The 17,881-nt window shown below is 42.8% G+C and overlaps 1 protein-coding gene across 13 annotated transcripts in view; it reads left to right on the forward strand.

Annotated features, from left to right (window-relative positions):
- Nucleotides 1–17,881, forward strand: part of STON2 (stonin 2) — a 158,930-nt gene that overhangs the window by 80,519 nt on the left and 60,530 nt on the right. The window contains exon 1 of one of the 13 annotated variants that reach the window (XM_082384682.1): nucleotides 11,879–15,610. The exons of 11 other annotated variants lie outside the window; for them this stretch is intronic. The gene's annotated coding sequence lies outside the window, so the exon portion shown is untranslated. Of the gene's footprint in view, nucleotides 1–11,878; nucleotides 15,611–15,636; nucleotides 15,840–17,881 lie in introns of those variants that run through there. One more of the 13 variants, XM_082384681.1, reaches the window with a different exon arrangement.

Raw genomic sequence — 17,881 nt, forward strand, 5'->3', positions numbered from 1 at the left:
TAATAATATTGAAATAATTTATATAATGTCCTTATATAAATTATACATAGGCGGCTAACTGCTCTAACAACTCCAAGATTTCAGTGGCTCAGCACAGTTCAAGTTTATTTCTCATCCACGCGACTGTGAGTGCAGGGTGGCGATAGGGTGCTGTGCTCCAGAGTTCCGGGACCCATGCTGTGCTCAGAGTCTCCTCCATTCAGGTGGTGTGTGGGAAGTGGACGTGCATAATCTGTCGGCCAGAACTCAGGGCCTGGCCATGCCTTCCTGTCAAAGAGGCTGGAAAATGTGGCCTCGCTGCATGCCTGGAAAGCAGAGAACACAAATGTTCATGAACACAAGAGGCTGTGCCACAAAACTTATAGAAATCTGTAATGTTTATCTCCCCTGATTATAAGGACCCTGTTTAAGATCTGTAGACCATTATGTTTTTCCTCCAGCTTTATTGAGGTATAATAGGCACACAATAAACTAAACACTTTTAAAGGGTACAGTGTGATGAGCTTTGAAACATGTCTACATCTGTGAAGTCATCGCTAGAATCAAGATAATGAACGTATCTGCCACCAGAAGTCCCTGCTGTCTTCTTGTAATCCTCCTTTTCTCACTACCCCCCCCATCTCCTGCCCTAGGCACCCACTACTCTGCCTACAAAGATTCGCTTGAGTTTTTAAGAATCTTGTATAAATGGAATCATACAGTAGGTTCTGTAATTTGGCTTCTTTCATTCAACATTATTATTTGGGATTCATCCATGTTGCATAAATTCATTCCTTTCTATTGATGAGTAGTGTTTTATTGTATTGTTACACCACAGTTTGTTTTATTTGAAAAAAACAAACAAATCCAGCTTTTCAAAGATTGAGGACCTTCTTGATACTTCGCCTTACAGTTTGAAAAGTCTAAGAAAAGCCTTCTTTGGGCAGGTCTGAAAGAACAGCCCCAAGTCTCTCATACAGAACATGAGTCACAAGAAAAGAAGGACTAGACTGAGCAGGTGCTGTGCTTTTCTTGTTTCTGAACTTCCAATTGGGTGGACTATTAATCAAGTCCTGGCAACCTAATGTAGACCAATCACTGTGCCCCATGACCTTGGGAATTCAGTCATCCCTTGGTATCTGCAGGGACCACAGGAGCCCCTGTGGGTACCAAAATCTGCAGATGCTCAAGTCCCTTGTGTGAAATGACGTAATGTAATGAATACAGTCTGTGCTCCATATCCGCTGTTTCTCATCCTTGGAGGCAAAAAGGCCGACTATACAAAAGAAACAAAACAGTTAATCCCGTCAGTTGGTAGTCTGAGGTCTATACCATCATTTGCTTGTCCCCGACCCTGGAACCACACTCCACACTGTGTTCATCCCAGGGTGGCACAGTGCTGCCTGTGTCCCTCCTGTGTCCACAGACCTTCCATGACTTCCCTGCCTAAACTCTGACCTCCTTACTGTGGTATCCATGGCTCACTCTCGGGTTTAACCTAGCTTCAGTTTGTCATCTTTAACATGAGCTTGGCAATGTGTATTAGGAGCTACTTACTAAAAGAAATATTTATTTCGTTTAATGGAAGAGATTTTTATTTACTGAAATAAATAATAAGTGAAATCATATAAAGTACCTATTCCCACACCTGATGGATAGTTCAAAAATTGTATGTTTCCTTCCCTTCTGCCCTTTCTCCCTCCCTCCACATTTTGGTCTTATCTTACCTTTCCTTCCTGATTGTCAACCACTGCCCTCTATCAGATGTGCTGTCCATCCAAACCAAACGGTTCTTTGTCCCCCACGCACGTCCTTTGCTTTTCTCCTTTTGGGCTTTGATTGACAGTGTTCTTTGCCATGGGTCCAGATAGTTCCTCCATTGTGGTCCAACTCAGATGCCAGTACCCCCAGGAAGCCTGCCTTGATTCCTCATCATGCTCTCCCCAAATACACCAACACCCCAAGGCGGGAGTAACTTCTCTACCACAGCAGCTTCACTGTATCACTTACTACCTTCTGCTTTATCGTATTCATTCAGAACTGGCTCATGTGCTGTTCTTTGCTTCAGGGCTTTTTCTCTTGCTATTCCCTCTGTCTGGAAGACTGTTCTTCAAGACTGTCACACATCTCACTCCTTTACTCCATTCAGGTCTCTGCTCAGTTGTCACCTCCTCATGGAGGCCTTCCCAGATCACCCCATCTAACACAGGGCCTTCTGTGCCCTATTTACTCTCTATCTCCCTACCCTGCTTTGTGTTTTCCATTGCACTTAACCCCACTTGATAATATTTGTCTGTTTCTAATTGTCTATTTTGCCTACATGAACTCCGTGTTCACAGGGACTTTCTGTTGTCACTGGTGCATCACCAAGTGCCTGGCACATAATAGATGCTCAATAATTATTTGCTGAACAAGTGAATATTCACCATCAGATTACACTGTAGTCTCTATCAGTGTGCCTTGAGGCTAAAAGCAGTGTCAATGTCTGATTCATTATTAGATCACCTCAAACACGTTGCCTGTAATAGTATACAGTAAGTATTTGGCTGAAAGACAAAAGTCAACAGTGAGGAGAAAATTTCCCGAGGTCCGCATGACTCAACTTCAGTTTCAGCCAAAGGTTATCAAGCACCTGCTATTTGCCAGGTACCATCAGGTACTTTTATACACATTGTCTCATCTAAAGCTCACAGTGATGTTCACATCCTCACACTAATATTCCAGTTAGAACCCTGGGACTAGGACTTGGAACCTTGGGAAAGTTCCACAGCTTCTGTAGCAACTACTCCTTTCCTGTCCCTGTTACAGCCCCACCCCCTCTTGACCCACGGTCTCCCTCATCCTTGCTGTCACTCATCATTCATCTGAGGCCAGAGCCCCTTTGCCCTGCTTCTTTGCCTTTCATTCATTCACTCATTCCAACCTGAGCCATCTTGTATCTTTCAAACTCTTGCTGATGGTGAGAAAATAGTCTATGTCCTCTACCTGTACATTGTTCTCCTTATACTTCCTTGTCCTAAAGTCATCTGGCTTCCCTTGCCTGTGGCTCTAATTTCCTCAACCTTGGAAGGACTGGCATCATCTCCTTTCCCCTTGGTTACTTTCATGCCATTATGGAGCTGCCACTGTTCCACAATCTTAAATAAACCCGCATGTCCACTTCCACCACCCCCTGCCCAGGTTGTGCATGTGCATTGCTGACTCTGGCCCTTGACTGTCTTCTCCAAGCCCATCCTCCCCTTAATGTCATTGCCAGTGATGTGGAGTCCTGGGGTAATGGAATGAGCACTGGACTGGGAGTCAGAAGAGCCCATTTGGAGGCCTCACTCTCCCACTTAGCAGTGAGAAGATTTGGGGAAATCACTCAGTGCCTCTAAGCCTCAGTTTCTTCATCTAGAACATGGCCATAATGATACCTACTCGATGTAACTACTTCACAGGGTTTACTGAGGAATAAAATGAGGTATGCATGGTCAAGTTAACTTCTAAACCGTGAATACTATGTAGAGGGCAGGTATTATGGGCAGTTGCCCTCTCAGCTGTCCAGTGGCATGCCAAACTTTGGGTCTCACTGCTGCCTGGAACTTCTCTCAGTGATCTTCTGGCTTCACTTTCCTTCCTACCCAGCCTGGACCCCAAGGGTAATTTTCTCCTTCAGTGTTCTACCAACAGCCTTAGAATCTTTAACTCTTTGACTTGCTACTATATCCCTTTGGCCAGCTCTCAGTCCTGAGTAACCCCTACCACATATGTGTAACCTCTGTGCCCCTGAACTCTACTGAAAAGCAAAAAGTCTTGAATTAATCCTATTGCCTCTTCAAGAACCTTGCTCTTTCAATATCTGCCTTGCATATTGTGTATCTGTCTCTCTTCCCTACCCCCAAATTCTCTTTCTCCTAAATATGCTCCATTAACAAATAATACTCTTTAACAAGTAATTTATTTTGATCTTGCTTCCTCTCATATTGACATTTTTTAATGACTTTCCTCAACTAGGTTACACGTCCCCTTGTAAATTTTGGCAGGACTGACTCCACAGTAAATCCAAGAGTATTATTTATGAAACTTGCAGAACCCATAGCCGTGGTCTGAATTCCTGGTCTTCCTTTAATTTAGACCTTTGTCTCTCCCTTCAGTCTCTCCTTGATCTCCCTTTTAGATGCAGGGTTTTTCCTGTGGCAGCATGACTGACAGTCTAGCTGTATCCACAGAACCAAAATTAGACACAGCTCTTGAGAGGTGAAGCAGTGGCTGTTCCTCACTCAGTACCTTCCTGTCTTGTTCCGTCCATCTGTCTAGACCATCTCTGCACATCTTGTTAGATGGATATGACAGGAAGCGTTTGAGGTGAAGAGGGCCATGATTAGGGCTTGTACTGAGACCTCTTCCCCCTCCCTTTTTCTTTCTTCTAGTTCCTTCTCTCTCCCTTTTTCCTTTCCATTCCATTAGCACACAGATGGTTATTGGGTAGTGTCTTGGAGAGTGTCTCTGGTCAGTCTTCATGCAGAGAATGGGGCACCATCATTAGTGCTGACTCTTGTATCTAAAATCGGCAGCAAGTGTTTGTTCAGAAGAGCTTCCTGGCTCCCTGGGATGGCGCACCCATTGCTGCAGGATGTTCCCACTCCACGTGTCTTGCTCCTTCCCGGTCTTCCTTCTGTATTATTTCCGACTTAGGCTTGCCAGTGGTTCCTTGTGCCAGCCTCGCTTGTGGAAATAACATCAGCCAAAGTGCTTCAGCTCCTGAAAAACAAGATATGTCCCTCTTTCCTTCCAGGTGCCCAGGGAGGGTGTTTTGGCAAAGTTGAGAAAGATCTGGAAGTAGAAAGAGAGGAAGGTGTGAAGAGCTTGCTTGAGGCCTAAAATCCTAGCTGTTGGCCCTCGGAATAATAATAGGTGGTGGTTGTCACTGTTTTAGAGGTTCTAGAAAGTTGGTCAAGATTCTAAATTATTTCAAGCCTGGATGATGAAATTAGCACCTTCCCCAAGTCCTTTGTTTTGAAAGCTCCATAGTGTGTGGTGGGATTTGAATTGTGGCCTAATATTTAAGTAAATGAAGTGAAGGAAAAAAGTAGTCAAGCCAGACAAAATAAGCAGTCTTTCAACAAATCTAATGTTTCACTTCTCCATTATAGATGCTTCTTAGATGCACACTTCCAGCAGAAAGGAAGTGGGTATTGGACTTGGCCAACTACTAATGCCCTGGAGGTGGCACAGTGACTTCCTGAAGGCTGGTTGGCTGGTTTGCCGGAATCGTCTCTGGCCTCACTGCCACGCGTGAACCTTGACATCCATTCTAACCGGGGCCTCGCTTACGAGTAGAGCGAGCTGCAGGTGCTGTGTAGCGTCCTTCTCACTGATGAGCTTCTTGGCTTTAGAACAGAAACTTTGACCAAGACATATTTTACCATCTGCTTCCAAGAAGAAGAAGAAAGGGAAGTCATTTGGGAACAGATGTGCAAACCAAGCTCTTTTCTTTAGACAGAAATGTGAATATCATGTGTGACGACAAACGGATTCTCTGCTTTTTGAATGACATACGAACTTCCTGATAAATGTGGGAAAATGTAACTAGAGAATCTGTTCAAATCTAGAAAATAAAAGCATATTGATACTAAGTAGCTCAATATCACGGAATATGAAGAACTGAGCATCACCGGGGACCAGAGCGGGTAGTTTGCCAAGGTCCCAAGTGAAGCTTTTTTTAAAAAATTTTTTATTGGAGTATAGTTGATTTACAGTGTTGTGTTAGTTTCAGGTGTACAGATAGTGAATCAGTTATACATGTACATATATCCACTCTTTTAAGATTCTTTTCCCGTATAGGTCATTACAGAGTATTGAGTAGAGTTCCCTGTGCTATACAGGAGGTCCTTATTAGTTATCTATTTTATAAATAGTAGTGTGTATATGAGTCCTCAGTATGGCAGTTCTTGCCTGAATACCTAACTTTGAAGGATGCAGTCACTAGAGAGGCAGCCCATTCCATGTTCAAGCAATGTTTACTATCTACCCACTAGTCCTTTGGCAACTAACTGCCTGGTTTGAACACTGGCTTCCATACTTATTAGCAGTTTGACCTTGTAGAAGACACTTAACTTTCCTGAGCTTCAGTTTCTTTGTCTACAAAATTAGAACAATCATAGTAGTAATTTTATAGGATTGATAAGATGAATGAGAAATGTATTTAATGTTCTTAGAAAACTGCTTGATCCTATAGGTGTGCTTAATAGATGTCAGTTCTTCCAGTATAATGATAATTATTATTACAGTTATTATCACCATGCCTTGGATCTATAAAGGATAAACCCAATCTTTTTTCTGTATGACATCTTCTTCCTTATTTGAAAAGAGCTAAATATTCTCAGTCTCAGAAACAGTTTACAGTTCAGCTTAGTTCTACAAAGGTGACAAAAGAAGTTCAAGGCACTGAGGTAGGTTTAATATACTCATGCCCATTTGGAGACCTCAACAGTAAAATATGTTTAATGTTCGAATAATGATGACTTTTTTCCTGGAATTTATATCCCCAGAAGAGCGATTTTAAAGGGTATAAATAAAATAAGTCTAACAAGGCAATGGTTCAGTTTTCTTTGCTGGATTAAAAAATAGTGCTTGCTTATGATGTATACAAAGTACTTTTTTTTGTCATTTATGTGCTTAGAATCTTGGACATTTTAGAGTGTGCATGTGACTTTTTTCAGAATCATCTCAAATCTGCAAAGCCAGCTGGATATCCTCATTTGCTAATAAATGGTATCAGACAAATACGCCCATTACTTTGAGACCACAGGGGATGTGGCCAAGAGAGCTGTTTGTGGCAGCAGCCCTGTGAGGGCCATGGGCTCCACCAACCTCGCCGTCCCTAGTGGTGACATGGGGAACTTGCTCAGGAATTTGGTTTTGACAGGCCCTGGGGGCTGGGAGAAATCCAGCCACTTTAGAGTAGTTGGGGGGTTATAACCCCATACACATGTTTATGATCCGTTTTATTGCTGACTTTTGGTTTTAAAGGAGGATCTGCTGTGTTGTTTGAGAATAAAAATCAATCTCAGACAGCCATGGAGTTTGTTCCCTGGGAAGATGACAGGCCAAATCTTCATTAAGCTGTTGAGGAATGAAGGAGGGCGGGGGCTCCCTTTTCCCTTCCCACAGTGGCTGGCAGCAGTGAGGCGAGGATGTGTGGGCTCCTGGGAGCCTTTTGTTTGGTTTCTATGGCTGTGACCTCGATTAGCTGCTCTGTGTGGAGAGGAGGGAGGATGCAGCTTTTAACCCTCATTCGGCAGCTTCAACGAGGTCATCTTTTTCTCCTCTGTCCAAGGATAGAGAGATGCATAGAGGCAGCTTTGTGGAATCGTTTGAGGGTCTCTGGTCAAAGTTCATTGCTCATACTGGTGAGTGATGGATGCAAGTAGGGGAGAAAAAGGGCTAGGGACTAACAACTTTACTTAATACTTTTCTCTCCCCTCCCTCCCAGTAGGGTAGAACTGTGGTCATGCAGAAAATCTATGCTGGGGTCACCAAGACAGGAGATCCATACCGGCTCTGCCCTTTCTAGGCAGCTTCCCAACCCCTGAAACAGGGTTAGTGCTACCTGAGGTGAGAGCCTCTGAATGGAGTAAGTAGAGGAGCAGATCTAAAGGACTTGGCACAGTGGCTTGCACATAGTACTCCTGTCCACATTTCCAAAGATGTGAGGGGCTAAATTATCCTGGTTGCTTCCAGCAAGCATCCAAAGCATCTGTGGCAGTCGTGAAGGGACAATAAAATTCCAGAGGCCTTTTATTTGCTCTAGCCTTCCAGTATTATACACATGGCAGTGTACATGCACACACACACGCACGCACACACATATACATATCTTCTTCAGGTGCTGGTGCCTCACAGGTGGCTCTTGCCATGTTTTGCCCTGTGGTCTTGGTGGTGCCATTTCAGGGTGAACCAATAGGAAATGAAGAAGCAGACCCTAAATGTGAACGGAACTCTTAGTCATACTCTCTTCTGCTTCCTTCCTTGCCTTAACATAATCACTAGGCAACTTGTTATGGCTTGTTTTCCAGAAAGGTCCAAAGAAGTCTATTGCATCGTCTAGTTTGTAAGGCCAGCTAATCCTGGGGCATGGTGGGCTTTTGAGTAGGTGCTAACAGATGGTGTGAAAGGAGGTAATTCCTGCCCTGGGGGAACTAACCTGGGAAAATAAAACTAGCACACCTGAAATAATTAGCCACCAATTACGTGCTAAATCATGTGCTACTGACCCAGTGTTAGTGCAGTGGGGGTGAGGGTAAATTGGAGATTGGTGAGGGTACCCGTCTCCCGAGGTACCTAGTGCTGTGCCTTGTGGGAAGATTGAGCAATGTGTGTGTGTGTGTGTGTGTGTGTGTGTGGATATATATGTATATATATAAACTACATGCATATATACACATACACATGTGGCAGCTTTTCCCACATCTTTTTTTTAAATTAGATCAGAGTTTTAGTTTTAAGTATTTCATTATAAAACATTATTATAAAATTAAAAGACATTTTAAGGGGGAAAAAAAAAGGGAGCCATCCCCAATCCCACATCCCCAACACACATTCTTAGTCTCTTCAGTGTCCAGCCCAGTGCCCGGCACGGAAAGGGGGCTGAGTGAATGTCTGTGAATGGCCATACCACTAGTTCCTATACCAAGTATCTAGACAGTGACGTTACAGAGGGTGCCAGCTCAGCACCTCTCACAGGCTGAGTTCTTTACTGCGTTATTGTGTTGACATCTTCTCATAGTGTGAGGGGGGCAGTAGCAGAGGCTCAGCACGGCTAGGTAACTAGGGGAGTGCTTAGCAGCTTTTCCGTTAGGCCATCGAGCCTTCCTGAGATACAGTAAATGTAGAGAGGTGGGTGCCTAGGGTGGAGTGTTTCTCCCACTGCATCTGGGCAGTGTTAGTGTTTCTCTTTTACCCCGTAGAAGAGGGTGTCACTGTTTCCCCTGCCAAACTTCTCAAAGAACGTTCTCCTTCCTAAGGTATCAGTGCCAGCAAGTTCTGTGGCTTCTGTCTACCTGCTTTTCAGGTAAAGCAGGCTTACCTGTTGGAACTTGAACAGCTTTGAAGAGTCAGTCATGGGCCTAGTTGATGTAAGATGAACTAAAACTGATTCAAGTTCTCCTGTCTAGGACCCCCTCCCCTCACCTTTGCTCTCTTTATCCCACTAAACAGTTTGAGCCGCAAGTAGGCCGATTGGTCCAGATCTTTGGTCTGGGTTCACTGGATGTATTAGCTTCCTAGAGCTGCCCGAAAAAGTTACCACGAACTGGGTGGCCTAAGACAAGAGAAATTTATTCTCTCATAGTTCTGGAGGCTAGAACTCCTAGGTCAGCGTGTCAGGAGGGCCGTGCGCTCTCACAAGGCTGTGGGGAAGAATCCTTTCTTGCCTCTTCTAGTATCTGGTGGTATTGGCAATCCTTGGCATTTCTTGGTTTATGGCAGCATAACATCAATCTCTGAGTCCATCTCCACATGGTCTTCCCCGTGTATCTCTGTGTCTCCCTGTCCCTTATAAGGACACCAGTGATTGGATTTAGAGCCCACTCTAATCTGGTGTGACCTTATCTTAAATAGATTACGTTTGCAAAGACTGTATTTCCACATAAGGTCATATTGACAGGTTCTGGGGGTTAGGACATCAGCCTACCTTTTGGGAAGATACAGTTGAACCCAGTACACTAGGTGAGCCTTCAGTGTACCTCAGGCCAAGTCAAAGGTAATAATAGTACTGATTTATGGTTCTTATGGAGAAAATTGATTCCTTCTTATGTCTCTAGTGATGTAATTGAGTTGATCTGGTTCCTCTCTCTTGCCCCAACCCTGTGGGTTACCAACAGTACTTATTTTCAAAATAGCCAACTGGAATAATTATTATCCTGGAACAAATAATGCCCATCTCCATTCCTTTATACGATTAAATGTAAATTCATGAGCAGAGACTTTGTTTTGTTCACTTCTATGTCCCCAGCATCTTAAAGCCATCATCAACTTGGGACAAAGTAAACCCAACATCCCTTTATTTATTCACCCAGCATTTATTAAGCAACTGCTGTTGGCCAGGCACTGTGCTAGGTCTGGAGGAGACAGTGCTGCAACTAGTAGTAACTATATTTTATTGAGCATCTACTCTTTTTTGGACACTGGAACAGGCTCTTTGCATACTTTATCATGAATCCTCACAAAAACCACAAAGTAGGTATTATATCCCTATTTTATAGATGAGAAAACTGGGTGTCAAAATGAGAAACTTTGACCAAAATCATAGAGCTCATAAGAATCAAGTAGGAATCTGAATGACGTACTGTGGACCCGTCTTTCTCTACCCTTGGAGTGAAGATTTCTGGATAATGTTTCCCAGTTGTTTTCCTCAGAAATATAATTGAATAGTTTTTTTTTTTTTTAACTAGATCATCTTTTCAGTATAATAGATTTTAATAAAATATGTAGATAGAAAGGAACTCTGATATACTGTCTAACATAAAACCTCATGGCCAAAAGCAGAAGTGGGAAATATATGCTTTCATTTCAGGCAAATATAAACCTTTAATAATAATAGCATCCCAATTAATAAATGAAAAAGTAATGGGAGAAAATCACCATTTTCCATTCCCTGTGAAATAATACCTAGGCACTGATTCTCAATGACTGCTAAGCACACAAAATCAGAGGTAATCGATATGAATTGCCTCCTGATGGAAGTACACAATACCACCTATCAATTTGCTATTCTGTCCAGAAAACAAATATGAATTTCATCAAGCCTCTAGATCTAACTGTGAATTCATGGAAACATGGGGGGCAGAGGAACTTGTTAAATCACATCATTAAAATGTGGATTGTGGGACAAACTATATGACAAAAGAACCAGGTTCTTTAACTAACAAATAGAAAGGAAGAAAAAAAGATGAAAAAAGAACTTTTATATTAAAAAAGACAACATTTATCAACTAATTGCAGAATTGATTTGAACAAAGTGCAAAAAAAATCTGAGACATTTGGAGAAATTTTAATACTAGATATTGGATAACATTAAGTAATTATAGTTTTTTGATGTAATATTTTGGTTATGCTTATAAACAGAATCCTTATCTTTTGGAGATACACGCGGAAATGTTTTTGGATAAAATGATGTGATAACTGGGAACTTGCTTCAAAATAATGCAGAGTGGGTAGGGATATAGGTGAAACAAGGTTTGAACGCACTGATGATTAAGCTGGTGATACATACGTGGAGGTTTGTTACACCTTTCTCTCCACTTTTATATATGTTTGAAATTTTCCATAACAAAAAATTTTAAAAAACGTTTTCTAATTATTGCTAAAAGGAAGTAGTTCAGAAGGTCTGATAAAACAAGAGGAATGAAGGAAAAAAAATCTGTGTCCATATGAAAAATAAGCTGGTCCATTTTCTACTGGAATTGTGTTCACCTACTAGTTAGTATTCTGATGGACCTGCTCTGGGAACAGCAGCTGAGTAGGCCATGGGCTGGGGGACCATGAACAGCAGAAACAACTTAGTTCCTCTTTTAAAGCAATTGTCATGCTCCACCGCCAGCACATTTAGAGCTGAGAGCAGTGATGGTCACTACTGCTATTCATGCTGTTACCTGGAACTCTGCCGTTTAAAGAATGTTTCACATACTTCTTTCAGTTAATCGTCAGTCACAGCCAGTGAGGTGGATGATATTATCGTCACTCGAGAGACCAGGAAGCTGGAGTTCCGACCTGTGAGTTGACCAGAACATACGTAGCAGAGCTGGCACCCAAGCCCTGTCTCGGATGCCGTTAACCACTGCCTTACTCCTGATCTCACAGCAGCCAAAGCAAGCATTTCCTTTTTTTTTTTTAGATTTTTTAAAAAATTAATTAATTTATTTATTTTTACCTTTGGCTGTGTTGGGTCTTCGTTTCTGTGCGAGGGCTTTCTCCAGTTGCGGCGAGCGGGGGCCACTCTTCATCGCGGTGCGCGGGCCTCTCACTATCGCGGCCTCTCTTGTTGTGGAGCTCAGGCTCCAGACGTGCAGGCTCAGTAGTTGTGGCTCACGGGCCCAGCTGCTCTGCGGCATGTGGGATCTTCCCAGACCAGGGCTCGAACCCGTGTCCCCTGCATTGGCAGGCAGATTCTCAACCACTGCGCCACCAGGGAATCCCAGCAAGCATTTCTTTTAAACACGTGCCTTTGTCAGAGCAGGGCTGCTCTACCTGACTTCTTTCTGGATGGACAGTCGTTGCTGAATGTAATTGAGAGTAAGAAACAATGCACTGGACATGAAGGTTATGCTAAATTAGAGGGCAGGACAGGGGACAAATACCCCTCACTTGAATAAGCTCCTACCATCTTCTAGGTGCTGTGCTGAAATCTATCTTCTAGCACTGGGGGTGGGAGTCAAAGCGGAAGAGGGAAGGAGTTAGATCCTCCGTCCTTTTTTTTTTTTTTTTAACCCTTAGAGTAAAATGCATAGCATGAAGTCAACTGTAACCGCATTAAGGGAATGCGAGTCTCTCCTCTTCCTCCCTTCTCTCAGTTGGCCCCTCTGTGACTTACCTCACCTTCAAGGCTTTCCTTGCCGGGGAAGAAGGATGGGGAACAAAAAGAGAGAGAGAGAGATTGGCAGGAGGATCAGGTCAGAGCATGGGCACCCCAAACCAAGCTAAGACCCTGAGTGATTTCCCAAACTGTAGAGGTGTTCTGCAACTATGCTAGGGGAAAAAACCTGGTGGACTGATGTTGAAGGCCTCTGGCTTTTTTAGGAAAATGTATTGAGAGGGTAAGAAGGTATTGATTCCCTTTTTCCCTAGACAGTTTTTCTAAGAGAAATGAGTCAGTCAAATCATTTCTCAAATGACCTGTTAAATTCTAAGGAGGCAAGAAAAGCTATTTCTAATTAAATATTTAATGCTTGTTCTAACTTGTGTACTAATATTATGTCAGATTTGTGATACAATATATTCTGTGATACAATGTACATATAGAATATGTTGGAGTCCCTTGTGTAGTCATATGGGGTTCAAATGTGTGCACATTTAAAAATTGTTTCATGACTGAGACAGTGTAACAGGGTATGTGCCCAGAAGTGACCCACACATTTTCTGGATGTTATTTCATTAATCAGTAAAAAGGAAGGGTTGTAGGGACTAATCTCTCAAAAACTCTTGAGACATGGAATATCATTCTGCTATTTTAAATGAAATTTGTATCTCTGTTTTACAAGATCTTATTATATCTGGAATTTATAGGAAGCCAAGGTCAGGTGTTGGAACAGAACCCCCAATTATCAATACATTATCCTAAGGGAAATTGGCCCCCGTTTTCCAGTGCCACTTTGAGGAATATATCGTGGCAAAGATCGGGGTTGCCGACATCCTGTTTACTTTGTTGATAGAACTTCAAGCACTTACTGTGCACTTACTGTGTGCTGGGTGTGCACTCTGAGATGGCTCTCTCAATCTGAAAATGGGGCTAATAATAGCACATCCTCAAAGGATTGTTGAGAGTAAGGCTTCATCGAATTAATACGTACAAAAAATGTGCTGGCGTGGTGGCTGCGGTGTCACTGTCATCATCGTTGTTGATCCTCACAATGGCTGGTAGTGTGGCTTAGGTCTTAGGGTCCTCTCCATCCTGTAGGCAAGGGTCAAGTGTGGGGTTAGACAGAGCTGGGAGGGGAATCCAGGCATTCTGACACTGAGTCACCAAGCATCCTGTGACCCATGTAGGGGACCCTTTAGTAAAGCGGTTATCCTATATGATAGATCTACCTTTTACTTTTTTTGATTCTGACTTGCTAGTAGCAATTCTATATGCTGATATGGAAAATCCCAAATACATTATTAAGTTTAAAAAAAAAGTGCCAAATAACACATCCTGGTTATACTTGAATCCCAGTTGTGTTATTTTTAAAAGGGTATTCATATATGCTTTACACACACAAACATTTCTGAAGCGGGTACATAAGAAATTCCTAACAGTGGTTACCCCTGGGGAATGGGAATGATTGCTAGAATAGGTAGATTTTTACTTTTTATTTTATATCCTTATATACTGTTCAAAATTTTTGTCATGAGTTTTTTTTATGTTTAAAAAATTTAAAAAAAAGAAAAGAAAAAGGAAGGTGTGTTAGTCTGTTCAGGCTGCTGTAACAAAATACCACAGACTGGGTGACTTATTATATAAACAACAGAAATAATTTATTTCTCATAATTCTGGAGGCTGGAAGTCTGAGATCAGGTAAGGGTCCTCCTTGTATCCTCACGTGGTGGAAGGGCTCCTTTATAAGAGCACTAATGCCATTCATGAGGGCTCCACCCTCATTACTTAATCATGTCCCAAAGGCCCCACCTCCTAACGCCATCACATTGGGAACTGGGTTCCAGCATGGGAGTTTTGGGAGGACATCAACATTCAGAGTAAAGCAAAGGGGGAGAAGAGTACAACAATAACCCATTTCTGTAAGTGTTTCCCAAACCCAGAAGATCTCCTTGTCCCAAGTAGAAAACCTTTGGGAAAGGAAACATGACACTTTAAGTCTGGAGCTAGGATATTCACAATATATATATTAGCATATTAAAGGTTGTGAGGAGCTACAGTAAAGAAACCTGTACAGCACATTTTGTTTTCATCTTTATTACACCTATTAGTATCCTGCAGAATTACATTTCATGGCACAGCAGTTTTGGAAATGGTATAAAAATTTAAGAAAAGGCGACTTAGCCTTCTGTCAACTGCGAGTAGAAGAAAGGTGAGTATTTCTTCAGGAATGGTGGGAGAGGTGCCTGGTGGTCCAGTGGGACGATGCTGGGTCTTAGATTCAGACAAACCTGGGTCCAAATCCTGGCTTTTCCATCCACTAGCTGCCTGAGCTCTAGCTAGGTTACCTAACCTCTGGGTTTCAGCGTGCTCACCTGTGGAAGAGGAAGAGGAATTCCTCCCTCCTGAGGATGTTTTCAGGAATAAATGAGATAAGTACCTGGTCCTAATAGGTGTTAGTTCTCCTCACCCTCCTCCATCTCTCTATTTCCTTCTATTGTAATGCTGCTGTGCCTTTGTTCATGAACACCCACATTTACCAAAACAAATTACTGAAGGATTCCCTCCATTTATGAAAGGCTTCATTTCAGGATTTATCAAAGGCCAGGCTCTCAGGTAACAAGTTCTTGCATTTTCAATGTGACTCCATTTCTAAAATCTTGATTTTCAGATACCTATTTCAAGAACGTGCCTGATAGAGAAATTCATTCTCTAAATCGCATCTGGGTTTGCCTGCTCCGGGTTATTCCAGGCCCCAGCACCAAGGTTGCCTGTTACTCTCATTTTCTGTGCCAGGATTAATGCTCAAAAACAGTGGAAACAAATTTCAGGGTTAAATGTAAAAGTATGTTCACGAAAGCATGGCCTTTTCAAAGTAACCTTTGCATTGAGCTCTTGGAATCTAATTTCCCAAGTGTTATTTGCCTCCCCAAAGTACCCACGCTTGTGCAGATTGAGTTGAAAGTTCAGGAAGTATTAACAAAAGGAATCAGAAGCAAGATCTCTGAAGAATCTCCCTGTCTGCGCCTGGCGTCTCTCTCTTTCTGGGTGTGCCCGCCCCGCCTGGGAAGGCCAGTGAGTAACCTGCGCATTTTTTTTTCCATCTTGGCCCTTCCCACCCAGACTAGAGAACTGAGTGGCAGGCAGGCAGGCAGGCAGGCAGGCGGCGGTGAGTCCTGTTCAAGCATGCACGGAGCATACCTCTACCCGCACCCACGTCCTGGACCCCTCGCCACCCTTCCCCTGCCCTAGGAGGAGCCAGAGCCCCGGCCAGGGTCCACAGGGGGTTTTTGCCCCCCCCACGGTAAGGGCTGCCAGCAGTGGAACCACTTCATTTTATTTGCTTTGGTGTTGGCTTTCCTTTTCCATTGTGTTTAGATGGGAGAGTTTCTGATAGAATTGAAGGTGTTTTGTTTTGTTGATTGGCTAGTTCTCAGTGGTCCCAAGACAAAGGCATGTCTTCTCCCAGCAGGGTTTATTAGAACTTGTAATCTGATAGCCTGGCCTTGAGCAAACTTTAACCTTCTAATTACCTCTGGTTAGTATAGTTTACCCTTTGGCCCCATAGGGAAAAAAATTACATTGCTTACCAAATGGGTTTTGGAGAAGGAAAAGTGGTAAGAATTGTGAGCATTTCAATACACCAGCATGTCTGACTAATTGAAAAGTAGCTTAATTGTTACCATAGCTTTAAAATAGACCAAGATGACATTTTGTCTCAAAACTAAAATTAGTCAACAGAAAACCCTATTTTCAGTGTGGAATGAAAGATGCCAGCAGAAGGGTTTGAGTCAAAGAGTTAAAAGATAAGTTGGTCCCATTAAATATACACGAACATGGAAGTATTGAATTAAATCTGTGGTGCTCTGGGAAGAAAGAAGTCAGATGTTCAATGTGGGATTCATGTGGCATTTAACGGAGCAAACTGAGACCTTTGTGTGGTGTGTGGAGAATTCTTTGAGGGGAGAGTCAGAAGGCAGATGGGGGAGGCTGGGAAGCAGGTTTTTTGCGTGGAGCTAGTGCCAAGGACTTCTCCCTTGATTGCTGTGGGTGAGAGTAATTCAGAGCAATCAAGCGCTGCATTGTTAACAGGCTTCTGAGTTTCAAATATTTATTCTAAACACACGACGTTGATTGCACTGGCATGTGAAGGAATAAAACTGTTGCCTCTGGGTCCTGGCCTCACCCAAACTTTAATACCTAAGGAGCTTTCAAGAAAAATGCCACAGGAAAGACAACATTTGTGTATGTGTCACGTGAATTTGGTACTATACCAGTATAGTACTGTATATTTGAGACGGCCCTATTCTTTTAACAGCCATGAGGAATTACATCGTCATTAGAGTGTGAAGGTGATGCGCTAAGCGATTTTGTAGGAGCACGGCCTGGGAAGCTGTAATAGAAATTGCCCAAACTGGAGGCACTTCCAAGACACATGTGAAAGTTTGGCCAGGGCCCAGGTATCTGCAAAGGCAGCCCAGGTTCTTTCTTGGCACCGCTCTGCAGGCAACTGAAGGATTCTCTATAAGGAGCAACCTGTACTTCACATGTCTAGGTTTTGAGAGCAGCAGTAAACAATAGCCCTGAAAAGTACTGTACCCAGAGGGTATGAAGTCGCAGTATGTGTGTATTGAAGTGGGAAGGGGCACAGGCAGGGTGACTGCCCCCTTCTTAGATAGCATACCTCTCTTCTAAGTTTCAGGAAAGTACAGGGTGGCTTTTGCTGAGCAGAAATCAGTAATTCTTCATCATTGTCATTATCAGTGTTCCTGTGGTGATAATGCCAGTAGTTTGCTTTCTTACAGCTCTGGATTCCCCTTGGCTAATGAATCAAAAGCATAGATTGACTGCGGCCCAGTCAGCCAGCTCATTAGAAGACATCCAGGAACGCCACTTATTTTGTTGCCAAGTGAGCAAGAGATGGGGGTGGGAACCCTTATGATGATTTTACCTGGAGATGCAGGGTTTCAATTTGTGACTCTTTTCAGTGATGATTGAAAAACAAACAGACGCCGCTTCAGGCCACCTGTGGAGTTAACAGTACTGATAGCCATTCTGGGTCTCACAGGCACTTGCGCTTTGGATCCTAAGCATTACAGTATAAAAACATCGCCATTCTTACCAAACCTCCTTCTCTCCCAGATCCAGTGCTTAGGAAGAGAATAAAGTTTTGAAGAGTGTGGGCAACGTTTCTTCCTATAGAGGGCCTGTTCTAAATGTTTTCAGAACTTCCTGGAATTTCTACATAAACTAAAACGAGTGCAATATCTTCTTGAATCTGGCTTTTCTGAGGCATCTTTATGGTAAATTTATCATTTCTTTTTATTTCATTGTGTTTTTCATCCA

This window comes from Balaenoptera borealis (assembly GCF_965194805.1).
Source record: "Balaenoptera borealis genome assembly, chromosome: 3".
In the NCBI taxonomy this organism is placed as follows: domain Eukaryota; kingdom Metazoa; phylum Chordata; class Mammalia; order Artiodactyla; family Balaenopteridae; genus Balaenoptera; species Balaenoptera borealis.